Genomic DNA, 25,844 nt, shown 5'->3' on the forward strand with positions numbered 1-25,844 from the left:
AGGAGGGGAAGGGAGTTTTCCTATCTGCACTTACATTTGTTGTTAGCTCCTGTATCCATGCAGAGCAAGGGTAATATTCAGTGGTTTCTCCCAGGTCAACCCCCTGGGCTCGTGGGCTGTCAGCAGGGTCCCTGAGAAATCCAGCCCCGGGCCTCACGTGGTCGTGGTTACACACTTTCCCAGGTGTGCAGAGAGACATCTGCATCCCACTAGCAGAGGGACACCTGGGCTAGACTGCTCAGCCACTGAACAGAGACCAGAAGCAAAGTCCTGTCTTTCAGGTTCTGTTTTCACCCTCGAGAAAGACTTGCCTTTGAGGTTTCAGCAAACCAGGGAGGATCCCGACCTCCAGGAAGGCAATAGAAGCTGCCTGCTCCCTGGCACGCGGAGACTCCAAGCCCTCCGCTGATGACATATGAGCTGCTGACAGTACTGCCAATGTCTGAATTAAAGTTTATGTACTGACACACGGGGCGAAGAGAGAATTTTAGAGTCAGGATGTGAAAGTTCTTTTTCTTTCCACATTGGAGGTAATTACAGGCAAGTCCTGCTCCCAGCAGCCAGGAAGGCCCAGCACAAGCAGTGCTGTTTACTGCAGTTCCAGGTGAGCTTCTTGCTGAGAGCTCTCCATTTTCATAATGGATGTAACTAAATCAATTAGCAAGCAGAATCCAAATCATGCCTGTTACTCAGGCTGAGGAGTCGTGCCTGACCCATCCTCCCTCAACTCGTTATCCAAGCTATCCTGGGGTCTGATTTGTTATCACTTCCTATTTGCCCCATGTTTTTGGACTCCCTGTAGCTTTCCTGTCACCTCTGCACCTGTCCTACCTGAGGACTGGAATGGCCTCCTGCTGGTGTGTCTGTCCATTGTCTGTCCACGGGGAGCTTTAAAGTAGGAATATCCAAGTCCGCCCCAGTGATTCAATATAATTGGTCTCAGGTGTGGCTTGGGCATTTTTAAAAAATCCACCCAATGATTGAAATGCACAGCCAGGGTTAGGAACCACAGAACTAGGACCCACATCCCTATTTTCAGTTGGTGCCTCCTCCACCAACCAAACCATGAGAGTCTTGTACAGTATTACTTCCTCCAGGAGCCTTCCAGGTTGCCCAAAGCAAATCTGTTTCCAAATTTTGCTTTTCATGTTCCTTCTTACAACATTGCAATTGAATACTCACAAATGCCATTTGTTGTTTAATAGTGATTTCTGTGTCGGGGATCACACCCACCATGTTAAATGCTGGAGTTTTCCATGGCCTGCAGAGCACCCAGCATATGGTGGGCATTGCGCAGGAGGATGCAGCCTATCCTGGGTAGCAGAGGCTGCAGACTCGCTTTGTGACCTTGTCCTGGTGCATGTTTCTAAATAACAGAAAGACACTTGTGGGCTGTGTGACCATGAACAGGTTCTTTGTGAAACTGGAGTTGAGGATAGGGAAAGAATTATGAAGGGAAGAAGGTCTGGGCAAGGAGGAAGAGGAGGCTGAACTACCTACTAGTGAGATGATGCACTGGAAAGAGGGCAAACTTAGAACCAAAAGATATGAGTCCAAGGAGCAGCAGCCACAACACACTTGCTTTAATATGAAAATGACATTTCAATATTGAGCAATAGCGGCTGCTCCAGAAAATGTGTCTTGTCTATATCCCATATACAGCACATCTATTGGCACTGTAGCCATTTCTAACAGGCATGCTCTTTAGAGACTACATTCCACAGGGCTGCTAAGGTGCACAGGGAGAAGGAGTGGGCTGCTTTTCAAGAGGCAGCTGGAATTGTAATTTAAATTTGAAGCTCTAGACTCAGAAAGACCTGGGTTCAAATCTTGTCTCTACCAGGCACTTCCTGTTGGTTTTGACCAAATTACTTAATCCTTTTAAGCATCTGCTTTCTTTCTCATTCATAAATTGAACTATTTTCGCAGCTCTCCTGGAGAACTCCTTGGGAGAATTATTTGAATCAGCTCTCTTAAGAGGACTTTATCCCACTGCCTGGCATGTAGTAAACCTTCAGTAAATGCTCAGCGGTTTTTAAAACAGGGAAAAGCCAATGCAAAGTACAATAGCTTTTTAAAATTCTGATGTGGTCGATCATGCCAGCAGACAAATACAGCTGGGAGGTACGAGCCAATGTTCCTGGTCATGTTTCTGATTAGGAATGGCAGTTCCGCTATCGCAGTTCAAAGGAGAGCCAATCTGGTGGTGTGGTCTCCAACCTGCCAATCTTCTTTCTCTGGATCCCACCTTGGAGGAGTCCAAATAGATCAAAAGGAATGTCTCTTGCAGCATTCTATGAAATCTCTTGGCTGCCTTTGTTTCTTCCCATTTCCTGTCTTTTATCTCTGTTCCCACCTTTCAGCAGCCCTGCACGCAGGGATGGTTGTTCCCTGTCAGTTGATTCAGAGGCTGCAAGACACAGTCTGCAAGATGTAAATATTCTGGATTCAAAGCTGGCTCATATTATATTTAAAGTGAAAGATCAGTTATTTTGGAAGGAAAAACCAAACTCATTTACATATTGTGCTTACAGACACCAACATTTAGACTCTTTCTAACTACAAAGGTTTATCTACGTGGTTATCACTTGCACTATACTATTTAAGCAGGGAGAAAAGGAGCCAAATTCCAGATGCAAGTATTTTGAGGGAGGGATCATGGCGCTTGTGCCGCCCTTTCTGTAGCAAATGCCAGGAACATGACCCGTGGGAATTAGAGAGCATGAATATTGTGTTCAGGAGAGCATATGTGTGCTTGTGTGTCTATGTCTGCATGTGTGCAAGTATGCATGTATGAGTGAATGTGTGCATGCATATGCATGTGTGTGCATTTCTGTGGGTGACTGCATTATATGCATAGCTATCTTAGGCCTGGGTTGCCCCAGACACACAACCTGAGGCCCAGATTCAAGAGCAAGAAGTTTAGTTGAAAGATAACCCCAGACATTTCTGATCAGAGAAAGAGGATCCTGTGAGATAGGGCAGAAAGCTACAAAAGGTCTGCCAACAAGCACTGTGGGTAGTGGAAGCTCAGTTCCTCTGGGGAGCTTTGGGAGACAATGTAGACTAAAGAGTGATATTTCTAGGGCCGGGCACAGTGGCTCACACCTGTAATCCCAACACTTTGGGAGGCCAAGGCAGGTAGATCACCTGAGGTCAGGAGTTCGAGACCAGCCTGGCCAACATTGTAAACCCCATCTCTACTAAAAATACAAAAATTAGCTGGGCATGATGGCGGGTGCCTGTAAATCTCAGCTACTCTGGAGGCTGAGACAGGAGAATCATTTGAACCAGGAAGCGGAGGTTGCAGTGAGCCGAGATCACTCCATTGCACTCCAGCCTGGGCGACAAGAGGGAAACTCCATCTCAAACAAACAAACAAAAAGTGATATTTCTTTATAAACTTTCTGTTTGTCATTGCCTTGTGGCCTAGAAATAAGCCTCTAGGCAGAGACTCAAGCCATAGCAGCCATCCCCCTTCAGCATGTAGAAGTGAGTACACCCAGGGGAAGCAGCATCTGCTACAAGGTTCACGTCTTGTGAGTTGAGTGCCACCCAAATGTTTCCTAGACAGATGCAAAAATAGTAACAAAGAGAAAACATCTGGCCCTGCAAATGGGACAGTCAGATAGTGTGCACAGAATGAGACTGCCTGGGTCTTACCAGCGTCAGTAATCTGTCTTTACTCTTCTTAATCCGGACTCTGTTTTATTCCTGAGTCCATCAGATATATGACTCTGGTTTTGTAGCTGAAAAAAAAAAAAAAAAAAACCCCAATTTAACATCATAGTGGGGAGTTGCCTTACTTTGTGCTGAATGCTATCAAGTTGTTTTTGCTTTGTTTTGTTTCTGTTTTTGAAACCAAGACTTCATAACCTAAGTCTTCAAAAAGAAATACCAGCAGATCACAGGGACAGAACAGGAGGGAGACCTCACTGGCCACAAGGGACAGGAAACGCAGCTCCTCCAGGGACTGCTCCTGCAGGGCGGTAGCCTCCTGGGGCCCTGCAGACTCACATTACCCCCCACCCCCCACCGCCCCCCAGCAGCTGCATCCATCGCCTGTACTGCCCTGGCCGACTTGAAGATGTTGCCCTCCATTCCACGACTTGCTATGGTTTGATCTGCAGTTTCGTACTATTAGCCTTTCTAAGTCTTGCATGAAATAAAGCCAGATGAGTTTCCTTAACTCTTCACAAGAGTTTGTGCGGGAAACAATGTTTACTTATATTTTTCTTGGATTTGAGGAAGATTTAATAGCTTTCTTTTTGTAATTAACATACAGTAAAATTGATTTCTTTTGGGTGTACAGTTCCATGAGCATAAACACATGTATAGATCCCTGTAACCCCTAGCACAACTAGAATGCAGCATAACAACTTGTAAACACTTCTTCTATCTCAGATAAACAGGTATTGTTTTCCTTTTCATTTATTTTATCATACTTTAGGAAAATATCTAACTAGCATAATGAACCTATCTTTGTCCTGATCTTATCACTTAGGAACCTAATAAAAATAGTTACGGTAAAAACTAATAAACAAAAGTATGAGCATTATTTAGATATGGCAACATTTATGGAGATGGGAGACAAGCGAGGGAACTCTTGGAAATAACATTCTCTCCACCTTGTCCAAGGTCAAAATGACCCAGCCCGTGCTGGGGGTGGTCTGGGTTGGGGAGTTGTGGGAATGAGAGGTGTTCCCCTGTGGGATGGCGGGAGTTTAGTATGTGAGTCAGACGCTTGATAAACCTGTGCACCCAGCTTCAGTTCCAGAGGAAGCCAGTGAAAATTGGGACACTGTGTGTTGCAGAATCAGACACAGCCGCTGACAAGGGCTGCTTCAGCAGCGCCTCTCATGCAAAACCAGGTTTTTATGTGACTTGAAAAGCATGACACTAACAGAAAGCGTCATTCATCTTACGAGTTATGGTTGGCTGTAAAACAGAATGAAGAATTATTTTCCTTTGAAAGACAAAATGTTTATCTTCTAATTCTTTGGTATTCTTTCTTTTGGCCTTTTAAATTCAAATTCCCATCCTTCCTTCACCTAAGCTTTACATTTAAAATTCTAATTTAAAATAAGAAGAAAGTTGAGGCTTTCTGTTTTTACTGTCTTTGACTGAAATAGTCCACATCAGAAACATTAAATGATTGAGCCACATTTCCTCAGGCTGTGATATTAAAAAAAAAATCCAGCTGGTCAAACTCCATCTGTGGTTGCTCTATTACTTGTAGGAAGTTCTGCAAAACAAATGGAGAAAGCTTTAAACCAAAAGGCATGAGAGCTGTGCTCAACCCAGCTTGGCCACTGAATTCTCTTTTGTTTTTATGAAAGTCCCTGCCTAGGCCAGCATTGCACTTTCCTGGTTTGTAAAATGAAGATTGGACTAGATAATTTTTTAAAGGTCTTTTTCCATCGCTAAGAGTGCATGATCATGTATTATGCTCAGCCTCTTTGCTTTCTTGCTTCCAGTGTTAAATGGCATGAACCATTTGTGAGGCACTTTCTGCATAGAGAACTGTGGAATATGCCTTACGTGCGTGACCTCATTTAATCCTCAGTGTTAGCCTGCAAAAGAGGCATTCTTTCCTCTAGTTTGAAATGGAGAAATCAAGGCTCTGAGAAGTTAAGTTGGGCCCTCTAAATCATACACCCCATAAGGGATGAGGGCAGACAGAATTAAAGCCCAGGCCCCATGTTTATATCCACTTTGCTTACTGCCACACCTTGCCTTTCAAAGACACATATCATAAAGGAAATGACATTCCAAGGCCAGGGACTCCAGGATCGTTTATTGTTCTTTCTTTCTTTCTTTCTTTTTCTTTTTTTTTTTTTTTTGAGACAGAAACTCGCTTTTTTGCCCAGGCCGGAGTGCAGTGGCGCTATCTCGGCTCACTGCAAGCTCCGCCTCCCGGGTTCACGCCATTTTCCTGCCTCAGCCTCCTGAGTAGTTGGGACTACAGGGGCCCGCCACTGCGCCCGGCTAATTTTTTTTGTATTTTTTTAGTAGAGATGGGGTTTCACCGTGTTAGCCAGGAGATCGTTTATTTTTCTAAGGTGCCATAGGCAACTAATGTACTATGGGTTTAGAATAAACTCCTTGGGAGTAGCCCCCATATGAGGGGGAAATTATTCCAAGTTGATATGCTCTGTGTGCAAACGTCACGTCCACAGCCTCTTCCCTAAGGGAGCAGCTCTCTGAACCTTCAGCTGACTAAAAATCCGAGGAGAATGGTTGGTACTTGGGTTTGTTCAGTTTGGGAATCAGGTAAAAGGAACACAAAGACCTAGGATTGTTTCACAAATAGAAAGCACACAAGTGGGACAGAACCTTCATTCTCCCATACACACTGTCAGGAACGAATGGGGAGTGGATTGCATGGGGCAGCCCCTTTGCCAAGTTCCCTCCGACTCTCACCATCTGAGAAGGTTTGCAGTAACTCTCAACACAGAACATGGAGAATCACGGAATGAAGTGTTCCCACGGAGTGTTCTTGTGAATGAGGTTAGCCTGATACATTTTTGCTGTTGTTTCAACACCTGCTGTTAATGTGATTCGAGTCCAAATATATTTATTCAGGTTATGAGAAATATAAATATAATTTCATTTTTATAAAGGAGAATATAGACATACAACATATTTTATTGGCATTTATAAAGCCATCAATTATTAGAAGAATTATAATTTTATGTGCCACTAAAGGAAAAATGTTAGCAATTAAATTTGATACAATTATTTCTTATTCCTTAGAATTTGTATAGTTAGTGAGCTTTTAAAGATTTTTTAGGTGTAGATTTTATCATATATCACTTTTTGATGTATGGGCAAGTGTAAATATAAGTTAAGTAAATAGGTTGATGCTTTTTGAAAACCCGTTTGCCTTCTAAGTTTGACTTTTTGGGATCACTTTTTGACTCAGAGACGTGAATGTTCTCGTGCGGTTGGTTGGTTTGTTTTTCCACACAGTATCATCCCTTGTGCCACTGAGAACACTGGGAATACAGCAGTTCTTCAAAGAATCTTTCATTCTTGTCTTCAGTTTTTCTTCTAACCAAAGACATTTATTCTACAACTTTGCAGAGCATGTTCAGGAATGACGATTGTATCTTTACTACTGCCTGGCTGACCAGAATTATAGAATGCATTCCAATTTCAGAGGTAGTAAATGACTTTCAAAAATGAGCACTGACACAGCATGTAGGAGTGTAAATAACTTGGCAGAGTCTTTCTCTATGACAATCTGTCCCATCAAGTGCCCTAAAACATCCGGAGCTCCTGTTTTCCTTGAAGATCTAATGCCTCAACCTCACCCTAGCACTTTACACTATTATCTTCCTGATCTGGTCCCCACTCCCTTTCTTTTCTCCAGACCTTTGCACATGCTTCATTTTGCTAGAAGAGTGTCCCTTCCTCCCACCCACCCTCAACTCACAAAGACTTCTGTGGCCTCTCCAATACCCATTTGTCATTAACTCTGATGCCTTACCCTGGAGCCCCACCTCATTTCCAATGCCTGGAATAGATGCCTCCCCTAGTGCTCGCATCCCTCCATAACACTACGGTGTGATTGGCCAATGACCTGTCTTACTCACCACTGGTCCAGTAGGCTCTGACAGAGAAGGTATTCGGCATGTTTGCCTACCATGATGGCACACAGGGTGTAGGCTCTCAAAAATATTTATTAACAATTTTTAGATGTCATTTGTGACGTTTTAAAGTATTTGTTTTAAATATATGTGAGCATGATAAATATAATAAATATGACATACATAATAGAAATAAATAGTACATAATAAATACCTACGTATGTATAGAAAAATACATACTCAGCAACAAAAGAACAGGCAGTCTCCTTCTGCTAACTCCTCCCTGCCCCTGCCTCACTTTTCAATACTGTTTTTAGTTAATATAGTTGCTTTCTAATCTGTTTGTTTTTTCACTTTCTGGGATGTAAATATTCCCACCATGGCCAATCTCAGGCTTCCAGCGGTTTAACAAATGACTTATTAAATTCTTGAATTTTAATAAAGGTAGACAAAAATCCACTGGTTCTTCACCATGAGAGATATCTCAATGCCTTCTTTCTCCTTGCTTCTTCCTCACAATGCTCGATAATTCCAGTACTTTTCGTATTTTTTTCCTTCTGTTCACCATGAAAGCCTTTAAAAATATTCCTATGCCTTTATCCTTAATTTTAGTCAATTAACGCCTTATTTCTTATCAGTAACTTGACATAGATGTCTCCCACACCAGAAAAGGCTATTTCCTGCCCTTCCCTCCACCTTCCCACATCTCCTTTGCCAAGGATTTCTATCAGCTCTAACTCTAATTCTACATGATCAAAGTCATTAGTGTTTACCTTCTATTTTGTACTAACATGAAAATTAATTTTCATGCATTGTTCATAGTTATGATTAAAATCATACCACTTTTTAATTTGCTTTCTATTTGGAGAATGACTTTTATTTAGTTTTTGTGTGTTTGTTTGTCCTGGAGTTTTTAATTGCTATTCTTGTTTCTTGTTGGCAAAAGAATAACTATATTTTCAAGTTGCTCCATCTTCTCATCTTCTTGGTCAGAGAATCCTCATGTGGCATACCTTCCCCTCTTCCTCTTTACCTGAGACGTTCCCTCTCAGTGCCTGTGTCCTTCAGACCCAAAGCTGCTGACACCTTGATCTCTGACTTTTAGCCTGTTGTTTAAGCCTCCCAGTCTATGGTACTTTGTTATGGCAGCCCTAGCAAACTAATACAGAACTATTACAAGTGGTGCTGCTAGGAGCATTTCTGTATATGTCTTTTAGTGACCATTTGTATAGATTTCTGCTAGAAATACACAATTCTCAGGAGTGAAGTTGTTATGTCAAAGAGTATGCATATGATCAGCATAAGTAGACACCAGAAAGGTTTCCAAAGTGTTTGTATTAATTTATGCTTCCCTGAATCCTTCTAGACAAGTACTTAGCCTAAAGCATCCCCACACCTACAGCCTATACTTCTGTCCCTCTGTGCTTTCTAACTTCTTCCTACCCTGGTTCTTCATTGCTGGGTGCTCTGATAAGCCCCTCTGTGCCATCTTACAATCAGACTTGTTCTGGTTTTCTACGTTTGGACTTTTTTCCATGCTTCTTTTTCTCACTGATTGCCTTACTCCTGGGATAACTTTTCCTTTCATCAAAGCTTACCTATCCTGACTTCAGCTAGGTGACAGTGAGTAACTATAATCAGATAAATTATTCAGTACAAATGAGATAGACTTCTAAAGTATTTATGGCCTTATCCATGGGTAATAATTACATCCTGTTAAAGTTTAGAAATACTGGGCAGTCTTTGGAGCTTTCCCATATGAGACATTTTCATGATTCTTAAAGTCATGACGAGTAGGGCAGCTGACTGTTCTGGGAATGAGGTCACTTTTGGGCATGGAATAAGAATTCATAGACTTTCACTTTTCCCAGCTCTGAATGTCTTCTTCACCTCTACAAACACATTCATCTTCATGCTTCATTTTACCAGGTTTCATGCCAACATTTATTCAGATGTCCAAGAAGCTTAAGACAGAGTGTGATGCTATTAACACCACCAAAAGAAAAAATCCAAGCTGCAGAGGGGCAATGTTACTCATATTCCTTACAAATCCAGACAATTACAATCCCAAATATGTGTGAGTCAATTCCTGGGATAAAGGAAAGTCTACAAGGGAAGAGACAGCTTTCAGAAAAGCCTTTTACCTCTGGGAGCAGTACTTGATGGATGACTCAAAACAAAACTACAGAATAAGAATCAAGAGTGTACAAATCTCAGCTAACACAGCGGAGAGAGCTAGTTAATGCGTGGGGCAAGGAATGTGGAACTGAGCTGGCACAGGCCCCGCATGCGGGCACATGGCAGTGGGCTTCACAATTCCACCCTGTTAGACTCCCACAAAGCCATGCACCAGTACCCTCCCTTCACTAAGGAGGAAACCAAAGTTCAGCAGAGTTAAGTCACCTGTTCCAGATCACACATCCCTAACTTGTGATGCTGGGACATGAACCTAGGCTTGCCTTGCTCTGAAGTACTTGCCCCTTTCACTCTAAACATCCACTGATATGCAAAAGGACTTGAGGAAAGAGACACTGAAATAAACATGGTACGGTTAGTAGGAAATTAATGTAAAATCATTTACTTTGGCTTAAAAATATGTGATTGTACAACTGCAGGACAGGGACATTTTGGAGTAGCTCGCATTCTTAATATAAGCCTTCAATATGTCACAGCCACCAATTAAAAATTGGTATTGTCATCCTAGCCAATTTGGAGTAGTATATTCATAAAACCATACTCTTTCCTAAGGAGTATAAAATAATGGTTTCACATGGAAGATCTGTCACAAACCTTGCTTCCAACACATATGAGCCATGTGACTTTGGGGCAAGTAGTTCTCCTTGGTGATACCCAGCTTACTAAAGAATGGGGATAATCATAGCTCCTAATTCAGTGTTGATGTGAGGACTGAAGAACTCAATGTGTAGTACAATGTGTGGTATGTGTGGCTAAATTTTTTAGCTAAACGTTTGCTGGTGTTATTATCTCCTCTGGAGTTCTGTACCTAGTTCCAAAGTCTGCAGGTTAAGAGTTAAGAATGCCTCTATGTTGCCTGGAGGAGAAGGTAAGCAGAGTTTGCCACCTGGTTCTCATCTCAGTGACTCTGAAGAGCAGATAAAGCCTGCCAAGGTAAAGGCCAGGAGAAAAGAAAGATAATTTTTTTTTATTTCTTCCATCATTTATCATTTTTGCTTGAGTACCATCTACATGCCAGGCATGTTTTATGCACTGTGAATAAAATGGTGAAGGCCTTGGTACCTGAAGTCAAGGAACTTCCATCCCAGCAGAGGAAACAAACAGAGATCAGCCAAATAGAGAAAATGAACAGAATGATTGCAAATGGAAATGGTATGAAGGAGCAAACCACAGGCTGAGACAGAGATGGTAAAGGGGTGGCTTGCATTAGGCAGGGTAGTCACAGAGGACTATTTGAAAAGGTTGCACTTAATCAGAGATGTGAAGGCTAAAACATGGGCAGAAAGCGTGCTCGGCAGAAGTAACGGCATGGACAGAGGCTCCAGTAGGAGAAAGCTTGGGCTGATCAGGAAGCTGAGGGAAGAACGGACACATGCATGAGACCAGGGAGCAGTCTCAAATGGGGTTCAGAAGATCTGACAATGCCCATGGCACGGCCAGGAGTTTGGATTTTTATTTTCAGGACAATGGAAAGGCTTTAAGCGGAGGCCAACGTAAGCTGGTGACAAACCTCACATGGAGTTTGGATCTGCAGGAGGATGTAGTAGAACCTTGAGATAATTTACTCTAGAGAGGACAGGGATCTGGACAGGGGACAATGGCAGTGGAAACGGGGAGGATGGATGGATCCGAGATAAGTTTTGGAAAGAAAATTCACAGGAAATATCAGACTGTCCAACTATGGCTAGGCTCCTCCCTGAATGTCCTATTCAAAGGATGGATAATCATTTGATAACTGGTGAAAAGCTACAGCCAGAAAGATTATTAGAATTTATCTGGTGTCAATTGGTCTAGGATTATTGAATATCTGAAATTCCTTATCAATTGCTCACTTTGGATAGATATAAAAATTATTTCATGTTAATGACATTAGACTCATATATTAAATTATCATATTGGAACATTTTTGGGCTGAGCACAGTGGCTCATGCCTGTAATCCCAGCACTTCAGGAGGCCGAAACAGGCAGATTGCTTGAGCCCAGTAGTTCAAGATCAGCCCGGGCAACATAGCAAAATCCTATCTCTACAAAAAATACAAAAATTAGCCAGGCGTGGTGGCATATGCCTGTAGTCCCAGCTACTCAGTAGGCTGAGGTGGGAGGGTCACTTGAGCCCGGAGGGTGGAGGTTGCAGTGAGTCATGATCACACCACTGGATTCCAGCCTGTGTACCTGGTCTCAAAAAAAAAAAAAAAAAAAAAAAACAAACTTAAATTTTTTGTTTTTAAATAGAAATACTTTTGGATTAATTAATCAGGACCAATCTAATACGGCATCTCACAGATCTGCTGGAAAAAAAGACGGGAGGGAAAAGTTCAGTCTGTAGATTATTATTCAGGTAGAGCTGCCCTTCATGGGAGAAGGCTCTAGAACTTCTGGGAGTTATGAGCACCTGAGAAGGGGAAATGTGCTGTGCAGGAACCTCATGACAAGGTCTGACCCTGGGTTTTCCCTCATGTGACATCCATGAAAAGTCACTTTTCTAACTCTTGGGTCAGAACTAAAAGAGTTTCTTAGACCAGTGGTTTTGCAGATTAGAAGCTCTTGAAGAACTTTCAGAACAAAAATAAAACTATACCCAGGTAGAACTCAAGGAAAGGGAAGGGGGGATAAACTGTGTATTTTTAGTATTTTTAAAGAGTTCCCCAAGTGATTGTAATGCCCTTGAGGTTGAGAAACACATTACAAAGCTTTTGACACTGTCCCACTCTATTGTTTTGTTGACAGACTGCTATGGGCTCTAAACAAAACAATTTTTATGACCTCACAAAATGTTTGAGCTCCCACAAAATTCATATGTTAAAATCGTCAGCCCCAAGGTGATGGTATTAGGAGGTGAGCTTTTGGGAGGTGATTCCGTCATGACGGTACAGCCTCATGAATGGGATTAGTACTCTTATGAAAGAGACCCCAGAGAACTCATTTGTTGTTTCTACTATATGAGGACATAGCAAAAAGATGCGATCTATGAAGCAGGAATCAGGCCCACACCAGACACTGGACCTGCTGGCCTCTGGATCTTGGACTTCCCAGCCTCCAGAACTGTGATAAATAAATTTCCATTGTTTATAAGCCCCCAGGTACGGTATTTTGATGTAGCAGCCAAGAACAGACTAACCCTTTCTCTTCTAAAACTGGCAGGTATTCACGTGAACAATATGCACATACAGTAAGGGCAAGAGAAGTTTCACAAAATGAAGTAAGTGTATAAAAGTGAAGAGACAGTGTCTTGTCTCCTTTGCACTGACCATGGATGGGGAGTGGATTTATGCCAGCTGTGCCTGTAATTTTCTCTCTCCTGATGCACTCAGAGTAACTGTTCAGTAGCTGGACAAGGCGGCCAGCGCCCGAGAGGGACACAGATGCCCCATTCACTGTACTCCCAGGGCGGCTCTGCCTTGCCTTTAGTCTGATCTTTATTTGTAGTCTTAAAATTTTCCATTTCAACTTTTAGTCAGTAGATTCTCCAACTTCAACCCCTCTCAGATGACGATGGTGATGAGGAAGAAAAATACCTACCTGAGCTTTGCAAACATTTTTAGCAAACCCACACAGAGAGTGGGTAGAGTCTACAGCGCATAGTTAAGCCCTTTGTCAATACGAGGCCTGGCTCCATGTGCACACTGCTTGGCTCGTGATCAAAATGGCTTCATCTTATTAGAAATCTCCAAGGCTTACAGAGTCAAAACTTGGACATTTACTGTACACATTAACAGAACTTATTCCACAGGCTCATAATAAATCTTTATAACTCACATATGGCCCAGTTATAAATATCAGCTGGGAAGAGCAATAAAAGCACAGCGCACAGAAAGGTCTCTGCCCAGCTTGGAAGCACTTTAGACTTTATTAATTTACCTATTTTATCGAACTGTAACATTTCAGATGGTGGAGGGAACTTAATTCACTATTGAGGTAAACTGGAGAAAGTAATAAAACACTAAAATCTCTACAAGAAAAATAATGCAACAATTAGTCACTTGGTTCATTCAAGTCAGGTTACAGTTTTTCAGACAAAATGAAACACAGGAAATTCCCCGTGAATTGTAAATTATTTCTTCGTGCCAGGCAGGTGGTAGTGGTAGGTTTCATTCCATTTGTTGTGGTTCTGATACCTCCCTCTTAAAACAAATGAAAGGTTGAGTTAGAGCTTCATCCACTTGGAAATGGAAGAAACATAACAAAGGAAAAAAGAATAGCTGTTCCTTCGACTCATTTCAGACACCCCAGCATTAATGCCAGGCCCAGGCTACCTTTCCAATTTTCTACAAACAGTATTTCTGGGCAATACTGGTGGCATGCTGTATGCATGAGGGGCCTGTTCAGTCATCTCCACTGGGGGGTCACCTTCTCTGTCCCAGGCTCTGAAAAGTCACCTGTTTGTGTCTATTTACACATGAAGAGTGGAAAACTAGACTATTTACTCCCAAAGTCACACACACAGTTTCAAACCTGAGAGGCCCATCTCAATTTTAAATATTGTTTGGAAACACTGCAATTGCTGACATTATAGGTTTAATCATTGCCTTCTTTTGGTTGGAAAGTGATGGCTGTATTTTGTATCACTCCCTTTCTACAGCAGTTTCTCTCCCTTTTTCACCATTTCAAAACAGTAACTTAAGTGTCACCTTGACAAGAATAGGTTTTGTGTCAGGAAACTTTTTTAGACTTAAGAGAAAAAAAATTCTCAAACACCAAAGATTTAAATTTTAATTAAATTGGTTATTTTTCAAAGTTACCACTCCACTTTTACTTTCTAACATTCTTTTACTGGAGAACACTAAATACAGGTACTTACACTCTGTTGTTCATCTTTAAGATTGCTACTGTTCATCTTTAAGATTGCTAAATGGCTCTACAGAACTTTCCTTTGACTTTTTAACTCACTCTCACAGCCTTGTTTTCTTGGGGCATATTTGCAGCTGAGTCGAAGATAGGATTTAGGGGCTTGGGAAAAGCAGAGTTTAAAATCTGGCTTTGGGAACTAAACCCACAGAATTGCTTGATTACACAAACTTACATTAACTCTAGATTAGATACATATAGAAGATATTCCATATCTTCTGTTTTTAAGGATACAAAATTACAGCCAGATAGGAGGAATAAGTTCTAGTGATCTCTAGCACTACAGAATGACTATAGGTAACAGTAACATATTATATAGTTTTAAATAGCTAGAAGGAAGAAATTGAATATTCCCAAAACAAAGAAATGATAAATGGTGATACATATGCTAATTACTCTGATCTGCTCAGTATGCATTATATATTTCAAAACATCACTATGTACTCCACGCATACATACAATTATTTGTCAATTTTTAAAAATTCAGTTAATTTTTAAAAACGGAATAAATTTAAAAATCACTTTTCATGTAGTATATGTGAGACTCCTAAATTTATATTGCCCATGAAGTGAATAATCACACAAAACTATGAAAAAGAAATATAAACATAACATACATTCAGGCTTAGCATATTTTGGTAGCTTCTTAAATGTTTATATTATTTTTTAAAAATCCAGAAGTCAATGAGTTTTCAAAAGTATAAATTCCTGGAGAAATTTTAAAGAAAATTAAGAAAGATATTTCTTTGTTTGCTTCTGTCAGAGAAATTTTTAAAATTATTTTCTTTGTAATTTGGGAATATTATAGTACTTTAAACTATGTTTGACTCAATAGTTAAAAGCTAATATATATAGTATGAAATATATGTAGTGTTGTAGGGAAAAAGAATACATATATTTTACTAGTGTTAGCTATGTGCTAGAATATTTTCTATTTCTCATATCAAGAATATGTGTTCTTAATGCTGGAATAGAAGTTTTGGTTTACATTAAAATTAACTATCCAAATACTATCCTGTAGGTCTTTTTGTGTTACAGTGGTTCTGTTACCATGTCTTCTCAGAAAAACTGATCCTTTTTTTTTTTTCACGTGAGCACAGCTTACATTTCAGGAAGTTAACAGTGAACATTAACAAAAGTAAAATATAATGCCGCATATCATTCCTAATTACAGCTTACAAGAATTGATATAAACTATGCATTTAATAAACACTATGCCTAAACTTTGACATAGTCTTATGTTATTTTTAAGTAAATAAAAATTATTCCAAGACAGTTGTTACAAAGCAAAATTATTAAAGACATCCTTATTATTTTTGAACCCCCTGCACTTGTGGGCACTTTATACAGTTTATATATTCATTCAAAGAGCCCTCTGTGGTGTATAAGTTAACACCAGACATTCTGGAGTTCTTCAAGCAGAATTTGTGGAAATTGAAACTATTATGAACCATAATGACATATCATACATTGTACACATGCTGTATTTCTATGTAGATATTGTCGAAGGTCAACACTGGTCATTTAGTCTTCAAGTTGTATCATTATTTTTGAAATAATCTAGTTACAGTTTCAAATGGTAGATTTTCTTTTAAATTAAATACCTATTATATACCACTTCATCCTATTATAGACCACCCTCCACCCCTTTTATCCTGTAGGATTTAAAACAGAAACAAATTCTCAAAGCCCTACCTAGTCAGGCTGCAATTGAGCAAAGTTGCTTTCAGAGATCGGGCTGCAGTTTAGGTAGGATTTGCAGCCTATGTCAAAAAATCAAGATACACATGGAGAAGAATGAGCCATTACTCACAGTTCATAGATCTCGACAATATCTTAAGCCCAAAGGCTTAGTTTAGAAAGAAGACTCTTCCCTAACCTGGAACTTCCTAGATGGGGCGGTTTTAAGACAGGCTTTAAGAGGTGTAATAATAACACAGATAACCAATGCTACCACGGTATCATTATGGACAATAAGACAGAATTAAACACCAACCTTTGCTAACAGTATTCTCAACCCTGCATTTTAGAACTGGTGGCATTTTGCTCTCTGGAAATCTATGCTGGCACTTAGGTCAGCTCATAAACAATCTTCCTGGATTTCAGACAGAGGCATTTTCTTCAAAACCGTGATTAGGCGAATCCTTTCACTTGGGCTTCACATAGCAAATCTGTGTCAAGACTTTTGAAAACATTTTTACTAAATTAGCGTCCCACTTTAATGTATCATCTCAAATAATCATCTCTCTATTGCCAAAGAAAACACCTGCAGAATGATGGTGAAGTTCTGTTAAGGAAAGAGAATCTGGAGAAAGATAAGGAGCCAGGAAGAAACAGCACCAACCTGTATGTGCATTTTGTTGTGACCTATGAATCAGTTTTGTAGATTTCATATTTTTTTTTTTTTTTGGCTCCCAAGAAATAAAATTTAAGTATACAGCACAGGGCTCAAAGGACAGGCACAGAAATACCTGTTGGCTGACTGATTTAGGGCAAAACTTTGAACGTGTTTTCAACTCAAAGTCCAAATTAACTCCCGGTTGGGGGAGGGATTCTGTGAGTTCAGATATTGGAACAGCCAGTTTTATAGACAGTTGGAGACCAGGCTTTTGCCCCCACTGTCAGTTAACTTTTTTTTTCTGGATGGAGGAATGTTTATATTAAGTTCTATTCCTCTCTGAATAAGTACTCCCCTCTCAGAAGCCAGCCCCGTTGGAGAGAGACTCCTAAAAGTAGCCCTAGTGTAAAACATATGTGCTAAAAATAAGCAGCCCTTTCAGCACCGTGTTCGCCGGAGCCGGTTCAATTTTAAACGCACTTATTTTCCAGATCCAAAGCCTTCAATGGAGGGAAGTCAGGGGTGAAACCAGTGAATGTTAGAAAAACAGAAGAAAGAATGGGAAATTAACACGCCTGTTACTGGAGAGATGAGGGGCTGGGGCATGGAGTGGTCCTTGGGGAAATCTTTGAGGCACCATAGATTTGCAGGGGATCTCTTGCTTAGAATTACATCCCCAGAGCCTACACTAGGGGCCACGTCCATAGGAGCCACTTAACAAAGATTTTTTAAATTGAAATAAATTGATAACAAATCAGGTGAATATTTTTATTGATTTATTAATTCACCTATCCACTCTCTTATGAATAAAAAGTGAGTACTAATGCATATCTAATATAGGAGATATAGAATAACTTGGAAGTAAAAGACACAGTTCTTGTGTCCAAAAGAAAGCTCTAGGGGGTGAGAGTGAATGCATGAGAGAAAAGTCACCAAGTATAGTGACCTTCCGTCAATTTGCTGCAGGAGGTGATGTGAGCAGAGTCCTAGGGACTCCTAGAGATAGTCTGAGAATATTTTGCAATTGCTGAAACACATGATGGCTTTGAAAAAGCAGATTGCAGGTTTCCCCGTTTGCGAGATGGGATCACCTGAAAAGTTTACAGAACCTTGCTTCCTTACTTTAATCTCAAACTTGGCTACCACCCACTGAAATTACCTGCAAAGCTTCGAATAACTGAGATTGTGATTTACTGGTCTTGGATGTGTCCACGTCCTGGGGATATTTAAAAGCTCTCCATAACCCTTACGCACAGAAAAGTTTGAGAATACCATCCGGTTTTCAGCTGATTCAAAGTCGATGACTGTTTATTCCCCTCCATCTTTTATTTTTCCTACATTTCTTTCCATAAAAAAACAAGAAGGCTTGTACTTTCTATCACTTTGGCAGGTATACTGTAAGGATTTATGAAGGGTAAAAGTGCTTAAAATACTTTGTGTATTGGCAAGGAGTGGGGTGGAATTCTGCCTAAATAATTTGCTATTCAATCTTTTATCTTCCCAAACCGAAACAGGTTCTGAATAGCTCTTCTTACCCCTCTTTAAATCATTTATAAAAGAAGATGCAGATGCATGTATGTGGATTTTAAAATGTAAATCTCTAGCTTGCAATTAGCACCCAACTCATACCAGCAAACAAAACAAAACATTTGTTTTGTCAACTAATGAGCAATCCCAAATGAGCAGGCTTTTCCTGATGGCGTTCATGAAATGCAGAATTGACACACACAGATGCTGGAAGCCTCAGCCAGACTTCTGACTTGGCCCAACCAGGCCTGGCTGGTAGCCACGGTGGTATATCAGTTGAAGTCTGCAGAGACTAGCTGCCAGTTATACCACTGTGCAGACAGAATCTAACTGATTTGTTCAATGGAAGGTTATGCTTGGAAACATTCTGCCCTGCCTTGGCTGCCAAGCATGCAGACATGGCTCAGTCAAGCCTGGGTAGGGGAGGAAGCCCACCTTATGGAACACAGGTGCTGTCTGGCTGACACTACCTGCACAGGCCAGTGCCAGGGGCCAGCAAGGGCTCAGCGTAGATGATATGACCTGTGTGTGTTCTGCAATCTGGAAGCTCTGGTATCTGGTGCTGAAAGATCCTGTCCTAAGACATGTCAACTCCACACCTACTTTTCTTACAGTATTTGGGGCACAATTCCATGACCACCTACTGACTTTGAGGTTTGTCAGCCACACAGCAGAATAATAAAAGGCACGTAAGACATGAATTAGCATGGTGTGAAAAGAAAAGTCAGTAAAAAAAGCCCGGGTGTGAGGAGGGATGAAAATGAAAACATGTTCTGCAAGAAAAGGGGTTTTTGATATGCTGAGAGACAAGTGCTGGGGAAATTAAAATTCCCATCTTTTACCAAGCAGCTACCCTGATTTTTATTACACTTTGCTGTTTAAAGAATTCAACAAGCCTCAGTCCTTTAACTGACAGTCTTCAGCTGACATCATGTGAAACTGCAGCAATTAATGGCAGCAAATTATGTTTTTAAATGCAAACATTGATATTAAGTTCTTCAGCAAAGTGCTTTCAATCACGTTTATATTGAAATCTGTCCTTACCTTCATATCTGGATGCTTCTAGCGACGCTCACTTACTCCTAGTTCAAGAGAAGGAGGAGAAATTCTACCCATTCTCCATCTGGAAACTGTTCCTTGGATCAAGGTTTACAATATCCAGCCCCAAACTGACGCTCTTCTGGAGACGTTCTCCTGAACCAGAGAGCGAGATGGGGCCTGGCAGCACTGGCTGGCGGGGGTCGGCCTCTGCTTTTGCCACCTGACCCACTCATGGCTAAGCTGCCACGACAACTGCAGAATTGATGGGGGCGAAGCGCTCTTCCTCCTAATTCCACCACACCCACCTACACCTGGACATTTAAATGAGACACTTACAAAGGGAAACAGAATGGCTTCTGTATAACTTAAACCAAAGATAAAAGTACATGAAATGGCTTGTCCACACATGCAGTAAAATAAAACAAAAATCTTGTAGCAGGCAGCCAGAAAGGTGAACTATTTTGCGATTTGTATTTACATTGGCACATTGTTTATTTTTTCATATTAGAAAAATGAAATAATACATGTTAGACTTTGGAAAGTATAAAAATTCATTACAAGGAAGCAGAAAATTATCTATAATGCTTCCTTTCAGATAATCACTATGACCGTTTCTGATATGTTTACTTCTATGTATAAATTTGTAAGCTAAAATTCATACTGTACATGCAATTTTGAATCAGTTATGTTTTCCTCTTTTTCTAATTATAAATATGGTTTATTTTCTGTACAAAAGTTAATCACTGGAGAAGAGAAAGCATAAAATTAGGTCTGTCCTGTAATTCCACCCCCTCCTATAACCATCAATGAAGGTTTAGTGCTCATTCTGACAATTATTTTTCTCTTTTCCAGACATACATATACATGAAATTTTTATCTTGGGATCTTTGCATGTCACGAAGTGTGTTTTGGGAATACTATGCTAATGGTGACATAATGAATCAGAAATGCTCAGAAATTAGGCAAATCCTCCCCCTATTGAGTTGATTCCTGCAGTTGGATTATTTCACATCTTTTTCTGTTACAAAGTTTCCTTCTGGGTAGACCCTTTTTATCGTTTGCCTCATTGCTGATGGTTTTCCTGGATATAAAGTCTTTGAAGAAGAATTAGAAATCACAGGACAAGAGTTTTGATATATGTTACAAAGCTTGATCTATATTATAAGCTCTTTCACACATATAAGCACTTTCTACATTAAGCATATACATTTCATTGCAATTGTAACCAATTTATGATCTTTTAATTTAGTTAAGAATTTTTTGACATTCCAGGTAGTCCAATCTTCCTATTACTTTTCCCTTGTGATTTTTTTTATGTTTAGAAAGTCCTTTACCAGCAGGAGACAAATTAGACTTTCAGGTATTTTTCTGTTTTTATTCTTTAAATTTCAGTTTCACTTTTTCGATTTAACTCCTTAATCCAGGTGGAAAGTATTTTAATATGTCATATAATATGAGAATGCTTTATTTTTCTAAAAGGTAAGTAAGTCATCTTTGAATAATATCATATTCCTTGACAAGCAATGGTTCCTCTAACACACATTCATTCCAGGGCTCCCATTTCTGGTCCGTTGATCCACCATTTACGCACCAATGCTACGCTGTTCTGCTTTTTGTAGTTTATAGTATAGTGGGTAAGCAGGTGGGTACTAAAATTAGATAATGCTATGCTAAAGTCCACCATTGAGTTGGTGAGCTGGTGAAAAGGTGCTCAAACTCTCTGGCCTCTGCCAAAAACGGGTAGCTACAGCCTCTTCTGCATAAGGTTGTTGGAAGAGGGGAAATGGGAAACTCACCAAAGACAGAGAACAGTATTTGCCACAGATCAATTCTAAATAGTAGCTACTGTTACTGTGACTCCTGTTACACCTCATATCTGCAAGGAGGGGCCATACCCAGTGTTCTTTGTTTTTGTTTTTGCTTTTTAACTCTTGGCTATTTTTGCCTGTTATTTTTCCAGAAAACACTCTTTAATACTTCCAAAAGAAATTTTATCAGATTTTGATTAAAAGTGTTAAACTGTTATATTTGTTCATGAAAATTTGACATTGTGCCATATTACATTATCCTCGGTACCATGTGATATGTCTTTCTAATTGCTAAGATTTTATAATCTTCAGGTAAATTTGGTATTTTATATTTTGCCTTTTCACATTGAGTCATAAAATTGTTCCTTGTTTTGGGGGGACTTTTTTTTGGTCATGTGATTCATACTTGCTTTTGAATTATGCCTTTGAACAAATTATTGCTTGCACTTGAAAAGCTATGTAACTTTGCTATATTTGTTTGATATTTAGCAACATTACCCTATGTTAATATTAGGTCTAAATTTTTAACTGATTTTACAGGCTTTCTGAAAATTCAGTTATATCATCTGCAAATAATAATAACTGTGACCTCCCTTACAGAATCAGCTATTATGTCGAGAACAACAGTGAAAACAGTAGTGCTGGAAGCCATCCTGGATAGTGGGGTGTTAGAGTAGCAGTTTCTTCACGTTCTATCACTGCCACATGCTGAGTGGTCCTGCATTCCCGCTCCGCCGTGCCTCAGTTTCTTCATCTATTTAAGACAAATAATAATAGCATGTATTGCTGAGTCACTGATTAATCCTTCCTGTAACTCTTCATTGTGTCTGCCTGCACCTTCTCTCATTCTTTCTCACTTCTAACAAATTGACATTTTTCTTCCACCTGGACTTCTTTCCTGTCTTTTTCACTGCTGGTTTCTCATTTGGTCCTTATTCTCAGGGCCAGTGTTTTCTGTCTCTTAGAAACTGCTCACTTTTTCTATCTCATAGAAGCATAGGTAGTTGACTGTCCACACTAGTGAGCTGGGAGCTTTCTGCAGAGGCTTCAGTTCAAGGTTGGGGATTGAAAGGAAGAACTGAAACCTCTTTGTGGTTTGGGACATTCAAAATTGTGGCATCTTGCAAAGATCTTCATTACAGGAATTCTAGAAAAACATGTTCTGTCTTTGGACACCGTGATTTTAGGGAACATCAAATATAAGCTGTGAGGAATTAGACAGCAGAGGATTTTTAGTCATAATACTTTCACATTTTAATATCCTAGACACCAACCAATAGCTGTGATTACTGTATCATTCACAAATATTTCTCCTCTTCACCCCTTCCTACTAATTTATCTCTGGAAACAAGATAAATTGGAACTTATTTGAGCGTTCTGGTCTTAGTTTGAGGCCACATACAGCCGTCTTCATGGTTTATCACTGTTACTCTCATCTCGTGGGAAACAAGAGTTATGTAGCAATCTGCTGCACGATTAATTCCACCCCGATGTCTCTTCTCTTCAATTCAGCAATGCCTCCGTGGTGCGTCAGTCCATCAATCAAGTCTATAATAAAGAGAGACGGCAGCAAATTGGATGAAACTGAGATATAGATATAATAATAACCTTATTACCAGATTTTGTGTTTGAGCATAAAAGTATATTCTTAGATGAAAAGACTCAAAGTCACAAAAAATTCCTCTGGGCAACTTGCTTTAAACTGGGGGTGGTTGACATGTGCTGAGGCTGTTGGGGGTTGGTGGGGAAGACTGGACATGGAAGCCCTTGAGGCCAAGAAAAGGAATATGACAATTATCCAAAAGGCAGCCCGGTGCTGTGCTGAGAAGCAGTGGCAGCTGGGCTCCCTGGCTTCCACACTTAACTGTCTGCATGACACCAGGAAAATTACTTATTTTTTCTGTGCCTCAGTTTCCCCATTTGTGAAATGAGGACAGTAATAGCATACATAGGGTTATTACAAGAATTAGAGGCATGAATGTCTGTAAAGTACTGAGGCTAATGCCTGGCACAGGGTCAATGCCAAGTAAGTGCTGTTTTAAAACTTCCAATGAGGCTGCTGGGTGCTGCATGGCTTGGGGACAGGACATGGTGATGACATTTCAGGGCTAAGAGGAGCCTGTAAGATTTTTCATGTTACCCACGCTAGGCCAGCGGGTACGTCTCCAAAACAAACAGAAAACAGCCTGCTGCCAGGAACACGGACATTTCACAGCAAGAAGAAATGAGCAAACAGAAGTCAGGAAGAAGATGAGAGGAGAAATACCAGGAAAACACTTTTCTTGACTTTATTTGCTAAAAGTGGGAGTCTAAAAGAAATATCTGTGAAAGAAGAGAATTCCGCTAAATATGGAAGTATATAATTTATATAGAATGAGCTACACACAAAAAAATCTCCCTTTGCTAAATAAAAATGTATTCTATTTATTCAACAATTATTTCAACAATGAAGTAAAATACGACCTCATAATATTTACCTTTTTTATAATTTTTGAGATGATAAATACATTCATCATAATTAAGCTATGAATCTAATTTTTCCTAATCCAACAACAAAAATATAAGTAGCCCAATTAAAAAAAGGGCAGATAAGATGAGATGCATTCAGGTGGTATGACTGCAGATATTAATCCATTGTATATTTCAAAATAGCTAGAAGATAATTATGTGAATGTTCCTAGTATAAAGAAAAGTATTTAAGATAACAAATATTCCAATTACTCTCATTTGATTATATAAGTGTATCAAATTATCATGTGAATTCCGAAAATATGTACATCTGCTGCGTATCAATTTTGAAAATGGGTAAAAGACGTAAACAGACATATCCCCAAAGCAGATATACAAATGGCCAATAAGCACATGAAAAGATGGTCAGTGTCACTAATCATTAGGGAAATGCAAATTAAAATCACAAGATACCACCTCAAACCCATTAGGATGTCTAGTATTAAAAGAAAAGCATAAAAAAAAATAGTGGTGAGGATGTGGAGAAAGTAGAACCTTCTCATATTACTGGTAGGAAATGTAATATGGTACGGTTGCTGCGGAAAACAGTATAGTGGGTCTTCAAAAATTAAATGTTAAATTACCAGATGATCCAGCATTTCCACTTCTTGGCATATACCTGAAATAATTGAAAACGGGAACTTGAACAGACATTTGCACTCCCATGTTCATAGCAGCATTATTCGTAATAACCAAAAGGAAGAAGCCACTGAAAGGTTTATCAACAGATGAGTAAATAATAAAAGGCAGTGTGTCTATACAATGGAATATTATTCAGAATTAAAAAGAAGGAAAATTGGATGCATACAATAACATGGAAGAACCTTGAGAACATTATGCTAAGTGAAATAAGCCAGGCACAAACTGGACAAATACTGTTGATTCCTCTTATAAGAGGTATCTGGAATACTCAGATTTGTAGAAACAGAAAGTAGAATGGTGGTTGCCAGAAGCTAGGGAAGGGAGAATAAGGAGATACTGTTTAATAGGTATGGAGCTTCAGTTTTAAAAGATGAAAAAGTTCCGGAGATGGATGGTAAGGATGGTTGCAGAACAATATCGATGTGCTTAATGCCACTTAACTGTACATTTAAGAATGGTTAAAATGGTCAATTTTATGTTATGTGTATTTTACCACATACAAAAAATTCTCTACACTTTGACAGACCTTGGCTGCCACATGCCTGGCTGACTTTCTTGTAAATGTTCTGCTGTCTTCATGTGGATCTTGCTATTAGGAATTTTCCTCCTAGAGAGCAAAAGGTTAAGGAGATGGCAACTGGGGATATCGAAAAATGTGTTAACAAATGAGCTCTTCAGAAGAGTTGAGTTTACCCCCACATTGGCACTCCTGCTCTTAAATAGTTTGACTGATTACCATAATCTGCCTTCAGAATGATCTACTTTATAAACTTCTGATTGCAATGCATAAAATTTATAAAATTTCCAGTACTATTTGCTTATATTTCGCCTTAGTGTTTGGAGTTTTTTTTGAGAGGGGAATGAAATGGTGCCAAAATATAAACAAAGAATAACTGGAAATTATTGATAATTTCAATGCACAGTAAGGAGAGTTAAATATATATCTAAAATGAATAGATTTTCTTAGCTTACTCATCCTGACTCAAGGCATCTCCATTTAGAAATAAAAGCCCATTTTTAATCAATTTCAAAAGTTGTCAAAGCATGTTTATAGATCTTGTGTAAGAAAAGTAGCATTTTTACAGGCAAATCATTCTTCTTAAAAAAAATCAAAATGTAGCACTTAAATTGAGCTTGAAATCCAGCCTTGACTTAAATATTACCCCAATGAGCAATTGCAGGTACATTTCCTTCTCTGGCACAGTTAACGAATCTTGGAAGGTCACAGAGTTAGCAGGGCTCTTTGGGGAAATGCCTCAATCCCCCTCCCGCCCCCAGGAAAAGCCAGAGGAGACTGTTTTCCCCTTTTGCATATTCCACCTTTTAAAAGATCATTTCCTTTCCAAC

General features: G+C 39.7%; 1 long non-coding RNA gene across 1 annotated transcript; it reads right to left on the reverse strand.

Moving 5' to 3' along the window:
• Positions 1-3,367: 3,367 nt before the first annotated feature.
• LOC101176222 lies at positions 3,368-19,864 on the reverse strand. Its single transcript, XR_179247.1, has 3 exons — positions 19,543-19,864; positions 16,329-16,396; positions 3,368-3,749 (listed from the first exon to the last, which is right to left on the reverse strand). It is a non-coding gene; the product is annotated as an uncharacterized LOC101176222 (long non-coding RNA).
• Positions 19,865-25,844: the final 5,980 nt, after the last annotated feature.

This window comes from Nomascus leucogenys, chromosome 13 (assembly GCF_006542625.1).
Source record: "Nomascus leucogenys isolate Asia chromosome 13, Asia_NLE_v1, whole genome shotgun sequence".
In the NCBI taxonomy this organism is placed as follows: domain Eukaryota; kingdom Metazoa; phylum Chordata; class Mammalia; order Primates; family Hylobatidae; genus Nomascus; species Nomascus leucogenys.